The following is a 21,603-nucleotide window of genomic DNA, read 5'->3' on the forward strand; positions in this document are numbered from 1 at the left end:
AGAAGGAGCTTCTAACACTCTACTGGGTGAGGCAGTGATTTCATTGACATCATTTTTCTAGCTGTCTTCTTGGGAACCTGAAAACCCCCGAGTCTTTCAAACAGGAGAGTAAATACCGCGTGTGCACAAAATATTTCTGCCCCTCAGGTCTTTATCCAAAATAAGTGGAAAAAGAAGAAAAAGAGAGAAAACCCTCAGCATGTGGAATGGAAGGACCTAGAAGCCTGTTACACGAGGAGGAATGATATCAGGGTACGTCAGTGTGCCAGCCCACTGCAGCTAACAGAGAAGAAACTAAAATTTTCTTTTATTTGCAATGAGAGGCTGGTTCCTCTCAGATAAATGTATAAGCAGCTACCGCCCATATATACACTTAGCATAGAAAGCAGTTATAATATTAGCTATCTGTTCCCTTTATTCCTTTTTTAGACAGAAAAATTTCCACTGATATTTTGTTGTCAGTTATGTAACATATGACTACCACAGGGTTTTCCTCCTCTTAAAAAGTCCTCAGTATAAATATTTCTTGCTTCTAATACTTAATATGGAATTAAATGTAATATTTTTGCAGCTAGTTTAAATGAATTCCTACATTTTGGTAGCATTTGCTAACTTTGATAATTGACTGAAAAACAAACTTATATTCTAACATAAAAACACATATAAGTCAAGTGTTAACATTCTGTGTTTAATCAGCAAATTCTTATTCACCATTATATCATTCAAAGTCAATTTAAAATATACATTATTTATTTTTATTTGTTTTTATTTTATTTTTGGTAGGTTAGTTGTTTTAGGCTCCTGTTTATTTTTTTGTAACGACTTGTAATTTTAAAATTTTATTTACTTTTATTTCTTTTCTTCCTGAATGGTTCATTTCTCTTGTAAGTTTTCTAAGTATTATTTCTGGAGAAAATATACTCCTCAAACTTTCCCTAGGCTGATATGAGTTGTAATGTTTATTTTCAGTCCATTTTCTACTGGAAAAGAGAAAGTCACAGACACATGTACAAGAAACAAAAGGCTGCTTTTTTCCCTCAAGACTATAAAGGATTTCTGTCAGATAGTAAAAGCCTGAAGTTAGAATTTACTGGTCAAGAGATGGAGGGCAATCTCTGGTTATGTTGGGATTTTCACAATTTTTCAATTTAAAAAATTACCACAGATTTTGTGCGGCATTTATAAAGGAAACTATCATTCTTACTGCATGAAGTCATGAATACTATTTTATTGAGTGTTTTAAGGGTAATCGTGGCTTGGATTTTTGAATTGATGTAGAAAAACTGAGGGAACCGACACAAAACAGTCTCATGTTTATGCAGACTTATTTACTCAAAATATGACATTTATCTGAGGTAATATTGACACAGCATAAGAAGTCAGAAGAAAGTGTCTTTTCTGTAAGATGAAAATGAGAACAAACTATTTTCTGACATTTTTTGGAGTGCTAAGTAGTGTCGAGGAGTGGGTTAATAAGGAAGAAAAGTAAAAGCAAACAGCATTTATACATAGTTTAATAGTTCTATATAAACAATATGCTTACAGATGTGAGTAAAGTATTCTTTAATTCTTTAGTGTGTAATTCTGGTCATAATGTTCTTTCCGGAACTTAGAAAGGTATGTTATATAAGGTCAGTAAACAAATGATACTATTCATTAGCTATGTGACAAATGGAAGAAAAAGACCAGCAGATGTTTGTTGTGAATGACCTTAGGGCTCTGGGAAGCATTTTAAATCCATGAAATAAATATCAAAGTCCGAAGCCTTAGATGCAATGAAAGCATTTGCAACAGTCAAGTTGTGTCATGCTGTTGGAAAATTTCTGAAAAGTCAGGTGAAATTGTATTTGCTAGGGTTTACATACATGTTCGAAATTAATTTCTGAAGGAAGGTAGTGGACATGGTTGTGGAAGTTTCAGGCATGAAACACAGCACTTCTGCTGTTATGCTCCACAAGGATCTGCATCCCACTACAAACACAAGTTTCTATGGCATGTGCAACATTCTTATTCTAGGCAAAGTCCTGAGAATAGTCACCAAAACCTGTCTTCGCAGACGGCAAGAAGCCACTAAACACGGGGTCATTATCAAAGGACATCTATAAGGCAATGTGTACCTAAAAGTAATGAAATTGTGTGTCTACATCTATGAAGATTTTTTGCTTTCCGAAACAAAAGGTTGAATCTAGAGGTTATGACAGTGATCTTAAAGGCAGGAGATTGATTTAGCTTTGATAGATATGTCATATTATCTACTTAGTTCAGGTATTTAGAAATTCATAAAATAGAAACAAAAACATTGTCCTTAAGTTCTTTCAAAGGATCTTATTTAGGGAAGAAAAAAATTCAGATATTCAGGGGGCAATCAATTAAAATTCAGCGATGAAGGCTAATTTGGAGTAGTCTAACTTCACGGATATTCTACAGGCTTTAAAAACATTTTTATTATTTTTCTGTGACAGCCAGGCCAACCAAGTAAACCAAATGTTACTTTTTTAAAGTTCTTTTAATTACCACAATAGCTAAGAATCATTTGTAATTAGTTGAGTATATAAACATAATACACGCCCCTGCTTATATAGCAATTACTTGCATGAAAGTAGAGACTTGTACATTTTTAAAATAATGTTTTTCTTTAAGAAGAAAATTGTTTTCCTTTGGAATTAATTTACAAAGCTCCCTTGTCTATAAATAGTATATTTCACCCAACTTCTGAGTGAATTAAAATAAATTCTATATAAATCAGCTTTGAACTAATGAATCATAGAGCCAGTGCATTTTCAAGTAAGAGTAACTTATGTGTTGCTTGTCTTACATTCTTTTTTTGAGATCATTTTACTTCTTCATACTTCTACTTCTGTGATTCCTAGCTTGGCCCCATCTTATGCGATATGAAGTCCATATACAAAAATTTCCTATTGACACCTAAGATAAATTGGAGATCATTTGTTTTAAAAGGGATTCTTCACTTTATGAAAACTTTCATATCAGAATTCCTTTGAATAATAAGATACTTTTGATGTTATTTTAACACATACATTTTAACTCATACATTTTAAAGACTAGAAGTTGATTCCAAGATCATGTAAAAGAGTGCTTTTCAAACTTTAATGCATGTACACATCACCTGGGGATATAGTTAAAATGCAGAAATATTTCAGTACTCTGGAATGGGGCTTGAGATCTGCATTTCTAACATGCTCCCAAGATGCTGTTGATGCAAGGACCATACTTTGAGTTACAAAGACCTAAAACATCTTCCAAATGCAGTGATTCTTGGGGAGGTCTGATCAGTAAAGTTCTTTATTGCATTAAGATACATACTGAATAACTGGAATGGGGGATTTTTCTATATTAATATTTCCTGAAAGCCTCAGCAAAAGGAAACCAACTATATTAATAATTGGATTTAAACTAAATTTGTTTTCACAGACTCAGCCTGCTTCTGCCTTTTAAAACAAATTTGTTTTCATTTGTGAACTTGGTTAAGACATTTTAAATCCCTGGGTTTTAGTTTTCCATCTGTGAAATCAGGTGTGGATGGAATAGAAGGCCGAGCCTGATGTAGACACGTGAAGATGTTTGTTGCATGAATAAGAGAGTTTCTTCCACCTTCATATTTTGTGATTTTTAGAAATCAAGGGTGGCATGCTTTCCTTGAAAAAAAAAAAGAAATGTAGGCCTAGATATTGTTAATAAAAAGCAATGAATCATATTTTGGTTTAGGTTTATCTTGTGGACAGTTGGTGAAGAGAAGCAACTTGGGTGGGAATGTGTCACGACTGTGTTTTCAAGTGACAACGCTCTCAGTGACTCAGTCCCCAGAGCTCTGAGGAGTGGCCACACAGATATTAACTTTGTCTAAATGGACTTATTTCAGGGAAAATATAGATTGCCTTGCATGGTCTGCTTGAGAGACTAGTTATTTAAAGCTGAAAGATGATCTCCAAACCCTTTGCTTCAATTAGTGTTTCCTGATTAATTTGCAAAGCACAAAGCAAGTATTTAAACCCATTAGATACCACGGTTCTCTACTCCTCACCACATATTTTTTTCTTATATTTGGCTTTCTTAATTTTTCAGAGCATGGGTACTTTTAGGCTTTAGTTAAGATTTGTTATATGCACTACAGTTATAGAGACTACAGTGACTAAACCAAAAAGTGGTACACATGATTAAAAAAAAGGACACAAGCTATTTGAAATTATCATATCCAGGATGTATGTTTGTGTAACCATAACTAAAAATAAATTGTTCTTCCTTTCTATACCAACTCTATATCTCTTACCTTCAACTTATGTTCTTAAGAAGCTTCTGAGGAAAAATGTTTTTGGCTGATACGTGTAGCGTGTGTGTATGTGTGTGTGTGTACATTTTCAGGCTGAATAATTGTGGAAGGAAAAGTGTTAGGGAAGGCAGAGGAGCCAGTAATGGAAAATAACACCATGGGCTTGCTCCAGTCTCCTTTTTTTTAACTGGCTGGAGCTGAGTCATGGATTAGAAACATGCTATCTTCAGTAGGTTTAACCTGGCAAGTAGAGCAGAGCATATGGAAAGCTTTTGTGTGTGTGTGTGTGTGTGTGTGTGTTTTAACAAATAAGAATTCAGATTTCAGAGAAATCATTTTTAAAGGAAAAGTTTGCTTAAAGTAGAAATTCAGCTAGTAAGAACCCGTATGACCATACTAGCTGTTAAAAAAAATACTAAGATACCCCTCTTCTCTCCATTGTTAAATGGCCATCTATTGAGTCCCCTCCCCTTCCAAACCCACCTTCAAGAGACTTTCTATGTTTCTGGATGCCTTGGCTTCTCCCTCAGGCACCAGTTATGTGACTAATATTTTTAAATATCACCATTGAATGTTCTCAATTTATATAACATCTATCTTCATGTTCTAGAAAAAAGGAAACAGCATCTAAAAAGGGAAATGATGATCAAGTAATATATTCAAAGAAGGAAATACAATGCATATGTCATGCAAACATAAGTTAGCTGGGTGTGTGTGTGACAGGGAGAGTGTTTTTGGACTGCTACAGTCTGTGAGAGTGGACCACTAGACCAAATTGGCAACAGAAGTTTCCTCACCATTGTCAAATGAACAGCTTCTTGAAAAACAAAGTGAAAGGATCAAGAGAACCTACTCTCACACTCTCAAAATCTTTGATGCCCTCTTTTTTCTTTATTTGTATTGTTGACACTATTACACAAGTATCCATTTCCCACCCTTTGCCCCCTTCCACCAGCTGGTTTTTTTTTTTTTCCAATTCCCTCTTAACAAAGGTGATTCTGGGACTAAAATAATAGTATCACGGCATGACTTTTAAAAAATTCACAGAATAATTTTAATCAAACTTGTCTACTTATAATGTTCGTTTTAGGATAAGTTAAATTAGAGTTTTCTTACATGTTATTTTAAGGGGTGTCATCCATAAATATCTTCTCAACCAAGTGCTGTGATCTTTAGAAACTCATTCCTTCCAGTTCCTTTTTTTAAATTTAATTTTATTTCAATTGTTGTTCAAGTACAGTTTTCTGTCTTTTACTCCCATCCCAGCTTTTGAGTTCTTATTTAGTTTTCCAGTTGCTTCAAATGTTCAGTGCAAATGCTCCTCAGAACATTTGAGGTTGTAGCCAACAGCTCTGGCTCTCAACTCTTTCTCCATCTAATATAGGACATTGAGTGACTACAGATGAAAAAGGCAGAGTTCTAGTGGACGCTGAATTGGGAGAAGGAGCCTTTCTGCTCTGAGGCCAGTGACACTGTTTGGAAGATGATTACCATTTGGAAATGAATATGCAGTTCCCATGGCAGAAGGAGGCCTCATCTCTGGGACAACTGCAAATGCTTGCCTAATAAAGGGGAGACTCAGACAAGTTCAGAGACATCATTTCTATGGGCATGTCCCTGTCTCAAACTTGAAAAGAGAATTAAAATATAATTATTAGCTTGAAAATTAATTAATGCTGGTAGCTCTTATTAGGAGTAACATGCTTTATATTCCCAAGATTAAAAATACTGAGTAATTTTGGAAATGATTTATTTCCAAAATCTCTGTGGCATTTGACAGAGTTGATCACACTATATGATAATGAGAATTTTTTTTCTCTTCTGATTTCTTTGATGTTATCTTGGCTCTTTGGCTGTCTCTGAATACTAATTTTGCGTTTATTCCTTTGCTATCTCCTTGTGCTGTGTCTCTCTCTTCTTCCCACAATACCACAAATTTCTTTTCTCATACGACCACCTTCCCATACACAGTTTGTTTTTGTCTCATTCTCACCATCCAAGATGCGGCAGGTTTTTTATTGCTTCACGCAGATGACGCCCAGTTTTACAGTTTTGCTCCCTGACTTCGTACAAAGCTCTGGTTACACATTCCCAACTGCCTGCCAGACATCATTATGGTGTGTTCTACAGTTTTCTTCAACTACAAATTTCTCATACCACTTTTATCACCTTTCTTCATAAAACAACTCATTATTCCTAAATTCCCAATTTCTGCCAAATATAATGATTTTCTCCTTTGGACTTGAACTATAATGGAGTTTTGCTGGAGCCTTTCATCTCTTTTTAATCAGGTATCTCCTTCCTTTCTAATTTTGCCTATCAGTGCTTTAGTGCACAGCTTACTACTCCTTTCCCACTTGAGTTCAAGTGCTATTGTAAGATCTACTTGTGCATTTGATTTAACCTCACCAGGGAGTTTAGAATTTATATAGCAAGAATTGTGACTTTCTACTTTTTAAGCCTGAGGTTACACAACATGGTGTCTTAAGCATAACAGATACTCAATAAATATTTATCATACTGTTGTTTAATTATGACAATTATTTTATTCTTGCACCGTACAATAGGAATAATGCAAAATAATAAAACAAAGGCAGTCCTCAAACTTGGTCATTAAAACAAAGCATCAGAACATACCAAGTGTTGTTTCAGTGGTTTGATATGGGAAAGAGCCTTGGCTAGCCAATCTAAGTTCAAGTTTACATTGGAGATTCTTTAAATTAGTTGCCATCAGTGTGACAAATCCTGCCTCACAAGATTGATTTTAATAATTTAAATGTTTCTTTGGATTTCTATCCTTGAAACCTAAGTGTATGTGGGTGGAAAAGGATGATTCTGACTGGAGTTGATAAGATTAAGAAATAACTCAGCTGAGTAAGCTTTTGTGGCTATGATCCACTTAAAATGCAAAGTGTAGAGAGTTGTATAACTAATGCTAGAGACAGAGACTAATTTTAGGTATAGGAGAAGGATTTAGACTACTAAATGGCACCTTGCTTATGCAGTCAGAAATAATTTCACTTTTTATTCCAAAACAAGAATTGAAAATGGCATTAGCTTTAACGCAGGCAATAAAGCAAGTGCAATGATCAAGTATCTTTATTCTCCATCTAAATAAAAATCATATGACAAAACTAGGATGGAAAAAAATCGATGGGTATGCCCCTGGGCATTAGAATTGCCAAGATAGGAGCTTCTTAATATTCTGGTCAGCTTTTGCATCTGGCAGGAGCTTTCTGTCAGCCCTGCCTTCCAAGTATTGATCATCTGGAATCAGAGTTCCAGCACCTTCAGGTCCAGTGTTATCCAATTTCAGAGCCAACCCTAGACCAGGCTGGGTGACCATTTGTAGCCCATAACCATCCACCAATGGGAATTACTGGAGCCCAGACTGTCTGCATCATCCTCTGAATCATTATCCTTCTCCAGTCTTCACTTTCTTCCTATCCAGCTTAGATTCCATGTATTAATAATTAAAAAAAGATTTTTTTTCTGCCTCTGGGCTAAGTGGAGATCAAGAGTGAAATCAAGTTCAGTTAAAGGAAAATAGAATGTTATATTATTTCCACAAATAACCAGTTTGAATACCTCTCTAAATAGCAGAATTGGCTTGCTTTTCTGTCTGTCATCACATCTCTATGGCAAAACACCAACTCTGCATCAGCCCAAATATCTGTTTTCTCTAAGCATGTGAGTGAGTAAATCAGCACTACTAGAGAAAATCATGAACTCAGCAGATTGCTTCTAACATAAATTCATTATTTTCTTACTTGGACCTTAAACACTGTCCAGGAAGCCTGCTACTTTCATGGTCCAACTCTTCTACTTGGTGCAGAAATGACTTCAAAACTTTTCTACTTTCCCTAACCTTCTGGATGTAACTTTGTTACATTTCTTCATGGAGTATATAGAAACTACTAGAGGCATTTTTTTCAACTTTTGAAAATTATATTTTATTGATTATGCTATTATTGTTGTCCTAATTTTTCCACCTTTGCCCCCCTCCACTCAGCACCCCCCCTACTCCCTCATGTAATCCCCACACCACTATTTATGTCTATGGGTCATGCATATAAGTTCTTTGGCTACTCCATTTCCTATACTGTACTTTACATCACCATGGCTATTCTGTGACTAACTACTTGTGCTTAATCCCTTCACTTCTTCATGAATTCCCCCACACCCTTTTCCCATCTAAAAATCAAAATGCTCTGTATCCATGATTCTGTCTCTCTTCTTGTTTGCCTAGTTTATGTTTTAGATTCAACTGTTGATAGATATGTATTTTTTGTCATTTTATTGTTCATAGTTTTGATTACCCTTTTTTTCTTAAATAAGTTCCTTTAACATTTCATATAGTAATGTTTTGGTGATGAACTCCTTTAGTTTTTTTGCTTGTCTGGGAAGCCTTTTATCTGTTCTTTGATTCTAAATGATAGCTTTTCTGGGTAGAGCAACCTTGGCTGTAGGTCCCTGCTTTTCATGACTTTGAATATTTCTTGCCAATCCATTCTAGCCTGCAAAGTTTCTTTAGAGAAATCAGCTGACAGTCTTATGGGAACTCCCTTGTAGGTAACTAACTTCTCTTGCTGCTTTTAAGTTTTCCTCTTCATCTTTAACCTTTAGCATTTTAATTATGATGTGTCTTATAGTGGGCCTCTTTGCATTCATCTTGCTTGGGACTCTCTGTGCTTGCTTCCTGGACTTGCATGTCTATTTGCTTGATGAAATTAGGGAAGTTTTCTTTCATTATTTCTTCATGTAGAGTTCCAATTTCTTGCTCTTTCTTTTCTCCCTCTGGCCCCCTATGATGTGAATGTTGGACCTCTTGAAGTTGTCACAGAGGCTGCTTATATTATCCTCATTTTTTGGGTTCTTTTTTCTTCTTATTGTCTTGATGGGTTGTTTTTTGCTTCCTTATGCTCCATATCATTGATTTGATTCTTGGCTTTATCCACTCTCCTGTTTTTCCCTGTACATTTTTCTTTATTTCTATTAGTGTATACTTTGTTTCCAACTGGATCTTTTTTATGCTGCTGAGGTCCTCACTAAGTTCCTTGAGCATTCTTATAACCAGTGTTTTGAACTATGTATCTCACAGATTGCTTATCTCCATTTTGTTTAGCTCTTTGTCTGGAGTTTTGATCTGTTTTTTCATTTGGGCTATGTTTCTTTGTCTCCTCATTTTGGCAGCCTCCTTGTGTTTATTTCTATGTGTTATGTAGGGCTACTTTGACTCCATGTCTTGGTAGTGTGGCCTAATGTAGTAGGTGACCTATAAGGTTGAGTGGCGCAGCTTCACCTATCACCCAAGCTAGGTACTCAAGGTGCACCCTTCATGTTGGCTGAGTACACTCCCCACTTGCAGTTGAGCTTTGGTTGCTATTGGCAGATCAATTGGAGGAATTTACCCAGGCCAGTCAGCTGCAAGGACTGGCTATGACCACTGACCACGAAACTCCACCCTCTGTGGAGGATCAGCTGTGCAAGGGCAGGGTGGTGGTGCTCTGACCTGGTCTGTAGTTGTCCACTGGGTGGGCTGGCCCTGGAGTTTCCCAGGTGGTATAGGCCAAGGTCAAACCCCACCTGTGTTTTTCCTGGGGCCACCCTGCCTGAGCTACAAAGCAATCTGAGATGGCTGCTACTCATGCTGGGCTTGGAGATTCCCAAGCAAAGACAAGCCTGTGAATTTAGGTTGGCCATTGCTAGTGCTGGGCCTGGGGCTCACTGAGGCCAGTCGTTGCTTCTTTGATAAAATTTAGGAAGTTTGAGCCTGAGCCAAGACCATCTGTTCATTTCAAAAAGCAGCATGGATGGGCCTATAATTTGGGTAAGGCAGGGTCTTTGGGATTCTCCAAGGTAGTCAGACATGTTAGCCAGGTTGATGGAGTCTCAGATATGGCACCAGCTTACTGGCTCTGTGGAAGGAGGGTTTAAAAAAGGGACAATGGCCTCTGTTCACTTTGATGCCAGACACTTCAATTTCTCCCTATATACCACTGGTTCCTTTAAGCTACTTCCCTGATGCTGGAGCTCAGAGAGGGTAAGCCTGAGTAGGTGAGTCCATGTGCAGATTCTTTAAAAGGAACAGCATGGGGCTCCAGAAGTTTCTTTCACTGACTCAATCCCCACTGATTTTTGCAGCCAGAAGTTGTGGGGACTTATTTTCCCGGGCTAGGGGGCCTGGTGTGGGGCTGGGACTCCTCACTCCTAAGATATCCCTCCTGAAATTTTAATCCATCACATATAGGTGAAGGACCAGCCCAGGTCACATCTGTGCCCTTCCTATGAGTCTGGATAGATGTGGTTTCTTTCATTCTGTAGTTGTCAGACTTTCATTCAACTTAATTTCTGATGGTTCTGAATGATGGTTGTTTTACATTTTAGTTGTAAATTTGATGTGGTGTGTGAAGAGGCAAGCCATGTTTGCCTACACTGCCATCTTGACCAGAAGTCCATTGAATTTTCTCAAATTTTCATCACCAAATCTGTCTGCATGCATCCTCTCTTCTGTTCTTCTCCACAGAGGATAACTTGTTCTTCCTAGATAAGTCCAGTACTGTCTAGCTCTTGGTTTCTCATCATGTTCCTTCCAGCCATTTGCATTGGTCAAAATCTTACAGAGAAACAAAATGCACATACACACATGATACGGAGGCTGAGAAGTCCTTTGGTTTTCCATTTGCAATCTGGAAACCACGGGAGCTGGCAGTATAATTCCAGTTCAGATCTGAAGGCCTGAGAACCAGAGTACTTGATGTAAATCTCAGTCCAAAGCAGGAGAAGACAGAAGTTTCAGTTCAACTGACAGGCAGGGAAGGGAAAAAAATCCTTCCTTTCTTTGCTTTTTGTATCATTCAGTCCATTAAAGAATTGAACGAATCCCACTCACATGGGGAGGGCAATTTACTTACTTCACTTATTCAAATGCTAATCTTCTCTGGAAACACCTTCACACGGTGACTGTACCCTCAAGCAATTTTCAGGAGTGTGTAAGAGGTTTGAGCTCTTCTATTTATTTTCGGTATTCTAATCCTTAATGAAGATACCTACATCTATCTTCATGTCTCTCTTATATCTATCTATCATCCATCCATCCATCCATCCATCCATCCATCCATCCATCCATCCATCCATCTGTTTTTTATTATTTTTTTCCTCAGTTCTGCCTGTGTAGTCCATTTCTGTTTGGAGATCCTCGTCTTCAGCTTTCAGAAGCGTTTTTCTGTTTCTTTGATGTTTTTTCCCATTTTCTTTTCTATTCTTTCTTCTATTATCCTATTAGATGGATCTGGGTGTTCAGGATTGATCTTACAGAGCACTTAAATTTTCTTTCTTATTAAATGTCTTTATCTTTTTTTTTTTTTACCTTTCATATTCTTGGAAGTGAAGTCAAATTTCTATCAGGTCATCTGATAGTCATCCCACATCCATTTTATTCTCTGTTCCTCAAACAGCAGAAGTAGTAAAAACTTAATGAATAAGTAAATTGGCAATTTTTTCTATGTGCAAATTTGGAACCATGTACATGTAAAAATGCTCATAGGTTATATTATTAAAATTAAATGTTCATTAACTAAGTGTCCATGATATACTGGGCATTGTTATTGAAGCTGGAGACATGCTGGTGAATGGAACAGACAGGTCCCCTGTTTTCATAAACTTCAATTCTCTGAAGGGTATGGAGGAAGAGGAAAAATAAACATGTAAATGCCAAAAATGTAGCAAGTGTTCAAACATACATTCCAAAATATGAGTATGAAAAAAGGCCGAATAAGTTCATATGAAAGCACCATATCATGATTGTGCTACGCAGATCATTGAGCTAACTAACAGTGGTGTTCTGGATGTTGGTTAGCCAGTCACTTTAGATGGGGTTGTCAGGTGCAGCCAGTTTGAATAGACAACACTGAAGCTGAAATCTGAACAGATGATCAGAGAGTGTACCTGAGGCAGAAGGAATAGCTTGTGCAAAACCCTAAGACAAGAACAGGAAGAATGTTGTTGTGGTCAGAGTGTGTGTGCAAGAAAAGTGGTGTGACTGAGATCAGAAACCCTGGAGAATCCCTAGGTTCCTTCCTGTGTAAGCTGTGGAAGGAATTCGGATTTTTCTCCCGACTGTAATGAGAAGCCATTGGGGGATTGCAAGGAGGGTAAAGGGGCAATCTGATTTGTATGTTAAGATGATTGTTCCGATCTCCTTACGAAGAATGGATTGCAGTGCGGCTGGAGTGGAAGCAGGGGCGTCAGTCAGAAGGCTTTTGTACTCATCTGGGCAAGACATGATGGTGGCTCTGATCAGGGCTAATAGTGGAGATGGAAATACATGGGTCCAGTGAAATTGTTGTCAATTTTTTAAATTGTTCCCCCCAAAAGATTCGCATACCCCTCAATGGTATGTGAATAATAATAATATGAAATTGCAAATTGCCTTAGAGATCCACATTGCAGTTTTATATATGGAAAAAACAAGGCCTGCTGATCTTTCATGCATTAGTTCGGGTGTCAAGTTCATTTCTTAGGAAGGAACCCAGGCATCTGCCAAGTTCTGGTCATCTATCGTACACCTCAATGTTTTCTCAGCATTTCTCTTCTCTATTCTCTGTGTTCTTTTGTTTGACACTCTCTGCAGCATCCTCTCCACATTATTATATATTCATGTGTGTATTTCTATTTCTTTTTCTTTTAGGTTATGAACTTTGAGGGCAAGCAGAACCTGTCAACCTGTATTACAGTTTTCAACCAGGCCGGTGCTTAAGAATCATCAGGGATCACAGGAGCAAAGTGTTGAAAAAAGAAAGTGATCATTCATTATGTTAATGTTCTCTGACATAATTTGGTTACTGAGAGTAGTGAATCCCAACATTCCTACCATTATTATTCAATATCTATACTCGCATTTCAGACACTATTAGGGAAATAATCCAGAGAATCCCTTTTTAGCTGTATATAGTGGAAAAGATTTGTAATTTAGATTCAGAAACCTGGTATTCAAATTTTGGTGTTGCTTCTTTCTGATGGAGTGACCTTGGTCCTTTGTTTCTCAGCTGTAAACCAGGCTAATCACAGCTTCTTGTCTTACCGAGGTCACAAGATGTTGTGATATTTTGAATATTTTATGTGAAAGAACTTGTAAACTATGAAGTACAAATGAGTGATACTATTTAATAAAACCTATAGTTGACTGAGGTCTTAGCTATGCTTCAGATACTATAGTAAAAGTTACACATGCATCAACTCATTACTCCTTATGACACTGTTATGAGGTCAGGGCTGTCACTATCCCCACTCTTCAGATGAGCAAATGTAGGAGAGAGTATGTATTTCACTGTGGATAATTCTCACCCACGCTTTAGTATTACCCATGTAGTTTAATGCTCATCCTTAGTACTACCAATGTGTAATGAGCATCTTTATCTTCCCCTCAGAAATTTGGGCAAAAAACTGCACATTAGACATGTCAAAATGTGGTAAATCACTTGTCTAATGTTGTACACTCAGTAAATGACAGAACTAGGACTTCAGCTCAGGCATTTGACAGTACAGTCCTTGCATTTAACCACCATGTTCTGTTATCACTCTGTGAAGTTCACTCTGTGAAGTTCAAGTATTTAGAGCACATATGCTAGGCACTGTGCTAAGTACTGAGGCCACAAAAAGGAAAGGGCAGGGTCAGTCAAGGTGTTTTAAATATGTGTGCAAGTCAATAATTTTTTTTTATTTGAACAAAGAAAAAAACCTCATGCTTGAACAATTGTAATGATCCTTTACATAATTAGCATGTGTGAATTCACAGATAATGAGTCAACACAATAATAGTATGGATTAGTACACATTTTACTATATAAGTACCCTATCAGTAAATATTCTTTATTAGCTGAGCCATAATTTTTAAAGAAAAATAACTTCCTGCTTCATATGCTAAAGAGATTAATTTTTTCAAAGAGATAATATTAATATTTGTGGATTTTCAAACACATTCAAGACTTCAATCATGTTTGAAGACCTCAGCTAATGGGATATCACTTTCATTTTCAATTTAGTAGACAGGATGAATTTTACTTAAAAATTCTATAATAAACATGTGCAGGTGGGTTTACAACTATACATTTTTATAACTATAATACCATGGAAACTGGATTTCTGAGGCTTTATAGAATATTTCATCTTAGCTGTCTAATGGAAGTACGGCTTCTAGAATATTTAAAAGAATTTTCTTCAGTTGCATGTCATACAAATTCAATCTTTTCTTGCATGGGTTTTCCTGAGACACAACAGACGATTATGCAAGGCCATTTATGCAAGTGAATTGCTCAGTGATATTATCAGCCAAAATTGTAGGTTGAGGTCAAGTGATGTCAAGTCATTATTTAAAGAAACAAAGACAAAGGGAAAAAGACAAATTGTAGTGGGGAAATTTAATACATTTTGGCAACATAAGTAGGAAGGTCAGTAAAGGACATGAAGCTAGAGTGATGTCATTATAACTGGCTTTAGTTCAAAAGTGGCAGGGTGGCAGTTAGCCAAAAAGGCACTTTGATGTTGTTTGTTTATATATTGCTATTTAGCTATCCATAACCAGAAGTGGAGATTACAGCAGATAATTTTATAGTGGATGATTGAATATTGTGGTTACTGCATTATTTTAAGCTTTGTTTTTAAAATACAATGCCTATATATTGCTGAGAGCTTTCATTTTTAACATGCATTTCCTCCATGCATGCAGCTCTGCAGGGCTCTCTACAACGTAAACAGGACCAACTGCTGCAGAAGTAATTATTTGATGAAGTGATCTGGATATAGATTTTGAGTTCAGACAAAGCATTTAGGAAAGATTCTCATGATCGGTTCAAATTATGAAATAATCAGATCTCCGCAGTCTCCTGTCCGGCTTCATGGGTGGTACTCATGCCAGGCCTGTAAAGGGGGAGAAAGGAGTCAGCTAGAGGAATGTTTTCCTTTTTCAGTTTCTCACTGGCTTGCAGTATGCACTTTCCTCCTGAGCAGACCGTGAGCACCTAAATAGCTGTGACTCTATTGGCTAAATCACAAGTATTTAGCAACTGATGGCTTCCTATTGATTAGAAGTTTTAGGGAAAATTTTTGTTGCATGCTGATGTTATAAAGCAAATCATATACATTACAAAGTGTTCGCCCTGATATTTCCAATACGTACCTGGCAACATACATAGTTATTGTAATACGATTGACTCCATTACCTATTTTAGAGTCTGCTCCTAACTTTAGGACCACTCCTGACTTCTACCTTAAGTCAGATTTTGAGATGGAGATTTGCACGCAGAAATTTTATCGATGAGCACTCTCAGGAATTGGTTTTGAAGGCATTGAAAGAAGTAGGATTAGATAGAGGGAGAGACTGGGACTATCTTGTAGTTGCAATAAAGAAGTTCTGGAGTTTATATGAGTCTTTAGTAAAGCATGAGGACTGGTCCTTTTTACCCCTTCTTACTCCCCTCCCTTAACCAGCCATTGGATGTGGATTGCCACTGGGGAAGGGCATAACCCAGGTTCTAGGGGAGGAACTCAGCTGTGATCTAGCAGCAGCCCATACTCCCGGAAGCTGGGATGTGAGTGCCTGGGTCCACAGGGTGCTTGTGGAGTGCACTCCCTTAGACCCGAGGCACAGAGTGGTCAGCTTCTTTGTAAAACATTAGAGTACACCGAACAACACTCTCAGCCCCTGTTCTCAGTTAGAAGGCGGGAAACTTCTGGAAGCAACACGTGGAAAGTTATCTTGCATCTCTTTGCCTAATGTGGATGTTAAGTGTAAAATTCTCTAGCAATGACCAAAATTGTCTTATAATCACAGAGGAAGCTATGTTTCTACAAATTTGCACTTTGGTGACCTGAAGGTCATTTTCCATCACAGTACTTAAAGTCTGGCATAGTTCATGCTGAGCAGGTGGGCAGTCACTGATAAACTTCTATCAATAAGTGGTGAAAATGTCTCAGTGGCAACTAAGTATTCAAACATATTTGCAAAATTTATGGTGGGAGCAACAGCCAGAAAAGAGAAGTCTTTCAGACCAGGTACCCCATTCGGTTCTATATAAATGACTTTGTTCACGAGACCACATTTCCAGAATATTTATTGAAATAGATACATTGCATCATTAGACTGTATCCTTGCAAACATCTCACTGGACAAACAGTTTCAATTCAATTCAAACTTTTTCAATTCAAAGAAAACTTAGATCATGGGCTAGTAAATTAAATATGAGACCAAACAATTCCATTAATTGTGTAATTACTATTGCTATCTCATTTTGTGATATATTTAGGTTCAATACTCTGTCACAGACTTTAGTCATTTTATAACTTAAGCACAATTTCTTTTGGGCACCAAGCCACATCAATCATCAAGTTCTAAAATTCCTGATGAAGCTTTGCTGACAGTGAGAAATTGTAATGCTACAAGCAAGTAATTATTTTATATAAAATCTTGGTAGCAAAGTGTTCCATTTTTTCATCAGTTTCTTCTGTCCTTTCTTCCTGCCTCATTTGTTGAATATAAATAGCCAGTAGAGAACATGGACAAATGTGCAATTAACTGAAACCCAAATGGGCACTGTCCTTATTTGTAACTTTTTGATGAGAGGAAAATAAACACTCAAGAGTCACACATTTCAACCCAGATAGAGATATTTGTTCATAACATTCTGTTAATTTACTATATAGCTGTCCCATACTCTTTAATAACTTTATGAATATATTTGATGTTAACATGCATAACACAGAAGAAATAACTTCTATATTAAGTTCCTAGGGTGTTTAGACACGACATCTCCTTCAGCCAGTATTAGGCAAGGTTTTAAGTCTTTGACAGCATGACAGACATATGGACTTAGGATCTTTTTCTTCCTCCTCTCTTGTTCCTCTTCCTCTTCCTTCCTCTTCTTCTTCTTCTACCTCCTCTTCTTCCTCCTTCTTTTCTTTAAGAGACATACCTTAATGGTCTCTTTTCTGTCTTTATCCTATCTTTTTTTTTCTCTGAAGAATTTGGTAGCATTGGTTTTTCTATCTTTAAATTATTTTCTCCTCTCCTAGTGTTTTTGCAATCCTGGTCTCTGGATCACTTCCGTCCTGTTTATTCTTTGTTTCTTCAAGTAATTTCTCCCTCTCTCTACTTTAAATATGGGTGTTACTTGTGGTTCTGTCTTTGTCCCCTACTGTATGTTACCCTACACCTTGTCTTTGCTGCTTCATCCACTTACACGACAGTGGCGTGACCTATACGCCAAGGACTTCCAGAACTTTGCTTAGACATAGTGAGTGGGCCGTCCTTCACTATAAAGATACCCTGTGGGCATGGATGTGGTTCAGTGTGAATAGTCACACACTGTGAAGCAGAAACGTGATTTTAATCATATGATATCACTTATATGTGGAATGTAAAAAACAAAATAGATGAACAAACAAAACAGACACAGAGATGCAGAGAACAGACTGATGACTGCCAGGGGAAAGCGGGGGTTGGGGCGGTTGGGTGAAAAAGGCGAGAAGATGAAGAAGTACAAATAGTCACGGGGATGTAAAAGTACCGCATAGGGAATAGTCAATAACGTTGTAATAACTATGCAGGGTGCCAGGTGGGTACTTGAAATATCAGGGGATCACTTTGTAAAGTACGTGACTGTTTAACCACTATGCTGTACAATGGGAATTAATACAAATGAATTAGAATGTACAATACAGAATGTACAATACAGAATGTCAACTGTAATTGAAAAATAAAAAATATAATTTTATGTTCTACAATATCTAATCTTCTCCAAAAGATGGCATAGTTATTTGAAAAACAATAATTTCAAAATTACTTCCTAGACTCTGAATCTATGGCTTAGGGTAAACACTTTAGGTGAATGACTGAGGTCTTGACGAATTGTTCCCTTATTAAATAAAATTTTAAATTTACTTTACATACATATATGTAGAATAGTGTTTTTCCACATTTCCATGATAAGAATCACTTGGAATGCTGGAGTTTACTTAATTCTGCTAATTAATACAATAGACCTGGCATGGATCAATGATTTAGAAATTTTTATTTTTGCAAATACCTTCAGGTGATTTTCATGATTAAGAATATTTGGTAAACACTGATTTGAAACGTGCTTTTCTATTTCACCTGCATATTTTAAGCCTTGAACTATTGACCTCAGGTTGACCAACTGAAAAGTCTATCCAGTCCAGTTTTAGGAAAGTAAAGTAAGTTTTCTGACATTTGGTTTGATACATTTTCCTCTCTGGAAGTATAACAAATACCTATTCTAATTGTTTCCTAGAAGGCACTGTTTCTTGTTTCCATTTCTGGCCAGTTCTACTAGACTGTGTTTTCCTTGGAGGGTCCATCTTCTTGTAGTTGAGGCATAGTAAGCCAAATGAATCATTAATAAAATTGGTTCCTTATTAAAGTATTGTTACATTAAAAACCCTAGCTTGCTCTGTCTTGTTCCCTTCCTTCCTTCCTTCTTTCCTTCCTTCCTTCCTTCCTTCTTTCCTTCCTCCCTTCCTTCCTTCCTTCCTTCCTTCCTTCCTTCCTTCCTTCCTTCCTTCCTTCCTTCCTTCCTGAAAATCGTTGGAAGTTAGAAGTTAGGGTGCTTTTCACCTTCAGTCTCACATTGAAGACTTTGGGTATGCCAGCCTGGATTTCATCCTTTTCTTCAGTGGGTCCAACTCCTTTTGGTGCCCCAGAGATACCTCATCCAAGGTCATTATTTTAGAAGGGTTGCGGATGATAGTGGGTATAGAAAAAATCATGGAGGATGTCTCACACTTACGCCTGAGTTAGCCATTGACCTTGAATTAGAGCTTCAGGTTGGGAGGGTCAGAGATCTCTTGAGCGGTGAAGCTCTTAGCCGGAATGCATGGCAGCTGCTTCTCCCTGTACTCATCCTGCACGTCTGTCCCGGCACCGGCATAGCTGGTCATGCGGTCCACTGTAGCTCCTGCCTAGCGCCATGCCATTTGCGCTCCTGGTTCCCGTCGTGGTTGCAGGTGCATGTGAGGATGGGAAACCCTCTGGGTGCAGGTGGTGGATGGCTTCAGGAAGAGCACAGACTCATCAGGCATGCAGTCTCCATCCCCCCAGTATGTGCAGCTCCTGCTACACATACGATAGTCTTCCTCCACTCTCAAAACTGGGACAGCTGCCTGGGGGCCACCAGAGGTCTTACTAATCGCTCCCAGAATCTCATGGACTCTGGGTGGCCAGTCATCTGATGTCTATGGACACCCGGAGAGGACCAACTACCTTGGATCACGTTCCCCTCTGGAAAGTCCGCTTTGTGTTCCCCTCAGTGCCCAGGGCTTGTGACCTCTGCCTGCTGGAGGCTGCTGTCCAGTGTCGTCTGGCCTCAGGACAATGGCCTGGACTCTAGAGAAAGATGGAGGTTCTGTATCTAATTTTGTTCTGAGGTTTGCTGAGGGTGGGTATCATCATCTCTTGGCTTTTAAATGTCTATATTGGTCTGTTGCAAGTATTAGTCTTATTTTTATCATTTCTCAGTCTCTCAAATTTTCCTACCACTCCAAAGGATTCCCTTCTCCCCTCCTCCTTCCAGGGAGGCATTTGGGTACAGAACAAAGCTTTTATATCCTATGGCATTGGGAGAGGGGCGACTGGGCCATGGACTCTTATTGATGTCCAGCCCACCTCACCTGGTCTTTGGCACCAGTTTTTGCCTTTTGCTGGGTAGACTGGCCTACCTGCTCTATCCGTATCCTGTGCTGGTCTCCACTGAGGTGTGAATTGTGCCACTATGTTTTTGAGGTACATTCTCTTGATGACTTTCTGTCCTCACCACTTCTGATTATGAGGTTGTCCTTGCCAACTGCTTAACTTCTTCTTTCGTCCACCCTTTCTGCACCTGCACTCACCTTGTACAGCTGCTCTCAGCTCCCCTGCAGCAGCACCTCCCTCACTAATTGTTATTTGACAGTACTCATGCTGGATATTGCGCCCTGCCCTGGTAAATTTCTTTAACCGGCTGAAGATTCCCCATGCTAGGCCCAGGGAAGAGTCAGCTCCAAGATTTTTAGGTCTATCTTTACCTCCTCCCGATGTATTCAAGTGTTTCTATTACTCCTAATCCCCACCTCACCCCAGGATTTTGATTCTAGGATATTACAGTGTCAATGTGTCAGCCAGGCTCTTGGTGGAACCAGAAATGGCACATTCATATTGGACAATTTCAGAAGAGTTTAATAGAGGGACTCTTGACAGGGCATGCAGAAACCGCAAAGGACAGTGCAGGCCTCAGGCTAGAAACAGCAGAACAGCTGGGCAGCAGTTCCGGGCCTTCAGTGGAAGTAGACAGCCTGTAACAGCTCCACTAGGAAACAGATAGTAGGTACCCCTTTTCTCCCTCTGGTTCTTTCTAGGCGCTCCTCACAGGCTGGATCCAACAAGAAGCAAGAGGGGGAGGAGCTGGTTAATGCAGCCCATCCACTGATGCAATCCAATGTATCTAGACACTCCATTACTCAGGTAGGAAACCTGGAAATTGTCCTCGATTTCTCCTACTTTTTACCTCTCTTCTTTTACCATAGCCAGTAATGATACTTAACAGTTAGTGATTTTTTACTGTGTGCCAGAATGGTGCTGAGTACATTATATACATATATGAGTACAGTCTTTTTCCTCCACATTTTATTTTATTTATTTATTTTTTAATTTTTTTATTGTTCAACTATAGTTGTTCCATTTCCCCCCATTAATCTCCCCTACCCTACCCACCTCCCACCTCTCACATTCAATTCTCTCCCCAGTTGTCTTTGTCCATGGGTCCTTTATACATGTTCCCTGATGACCTTCCCCTTTTTGCTCTGTTACCCCTTCCCTGCTCCCCTCTGGCCACTGTCAGTCTGTTCTTTATTTCCACATCTCTGGTTGTATTCGGCTTGCTTGTTTGTTTTGTTGTTTAAGTTCCGCTTATAGGTGAGATCATATGGTATTTGTCTTTCACCACCTGGCTTGTTTCACTTACATATATATGTACGATCTTATGTGGGGGACATTATTTAACTGCGACTTATAGGAATTAATTCCCCATAATCCTACAATGGTGGAAGAAGACATGAACCCTGGAAGTCTAGTTTCAAAGCCTGCTTTATTAACCCCCACAGTGTACTGCAGTCAACCAAATTGTCAAGTCCAAGTGTCGACTCTGTCGCTCTTTCTTTATTCCCATTCTGGCTTAAGCAAAGTCCTCCTAACACATATACATATATCTTTTATTTTCCCATATTCTTTCCTGTCCCCAATCCATACTCCATATTGTTATTTGAGCTAT

The sequence above is a fragment of the Phyllostomus hastatus genome, unplaced genomic scaffold, assembly GCF_019186645.2.
Source record: "Phyllostomus hastatus isolate PE091 unplaced genomic scaffold, TTU_PhHast_1.1 phas_contig_86, whole genome shotgun sequence".
In the NCBI taxonomy this organism is placed as follows: domain Eukaryota; kingdom Metazoa; phylum Chordata; class Mammalia; order Chiroptera; family Phyllostomidae; genus Phyllostomus; species Phyllostomus hastatus.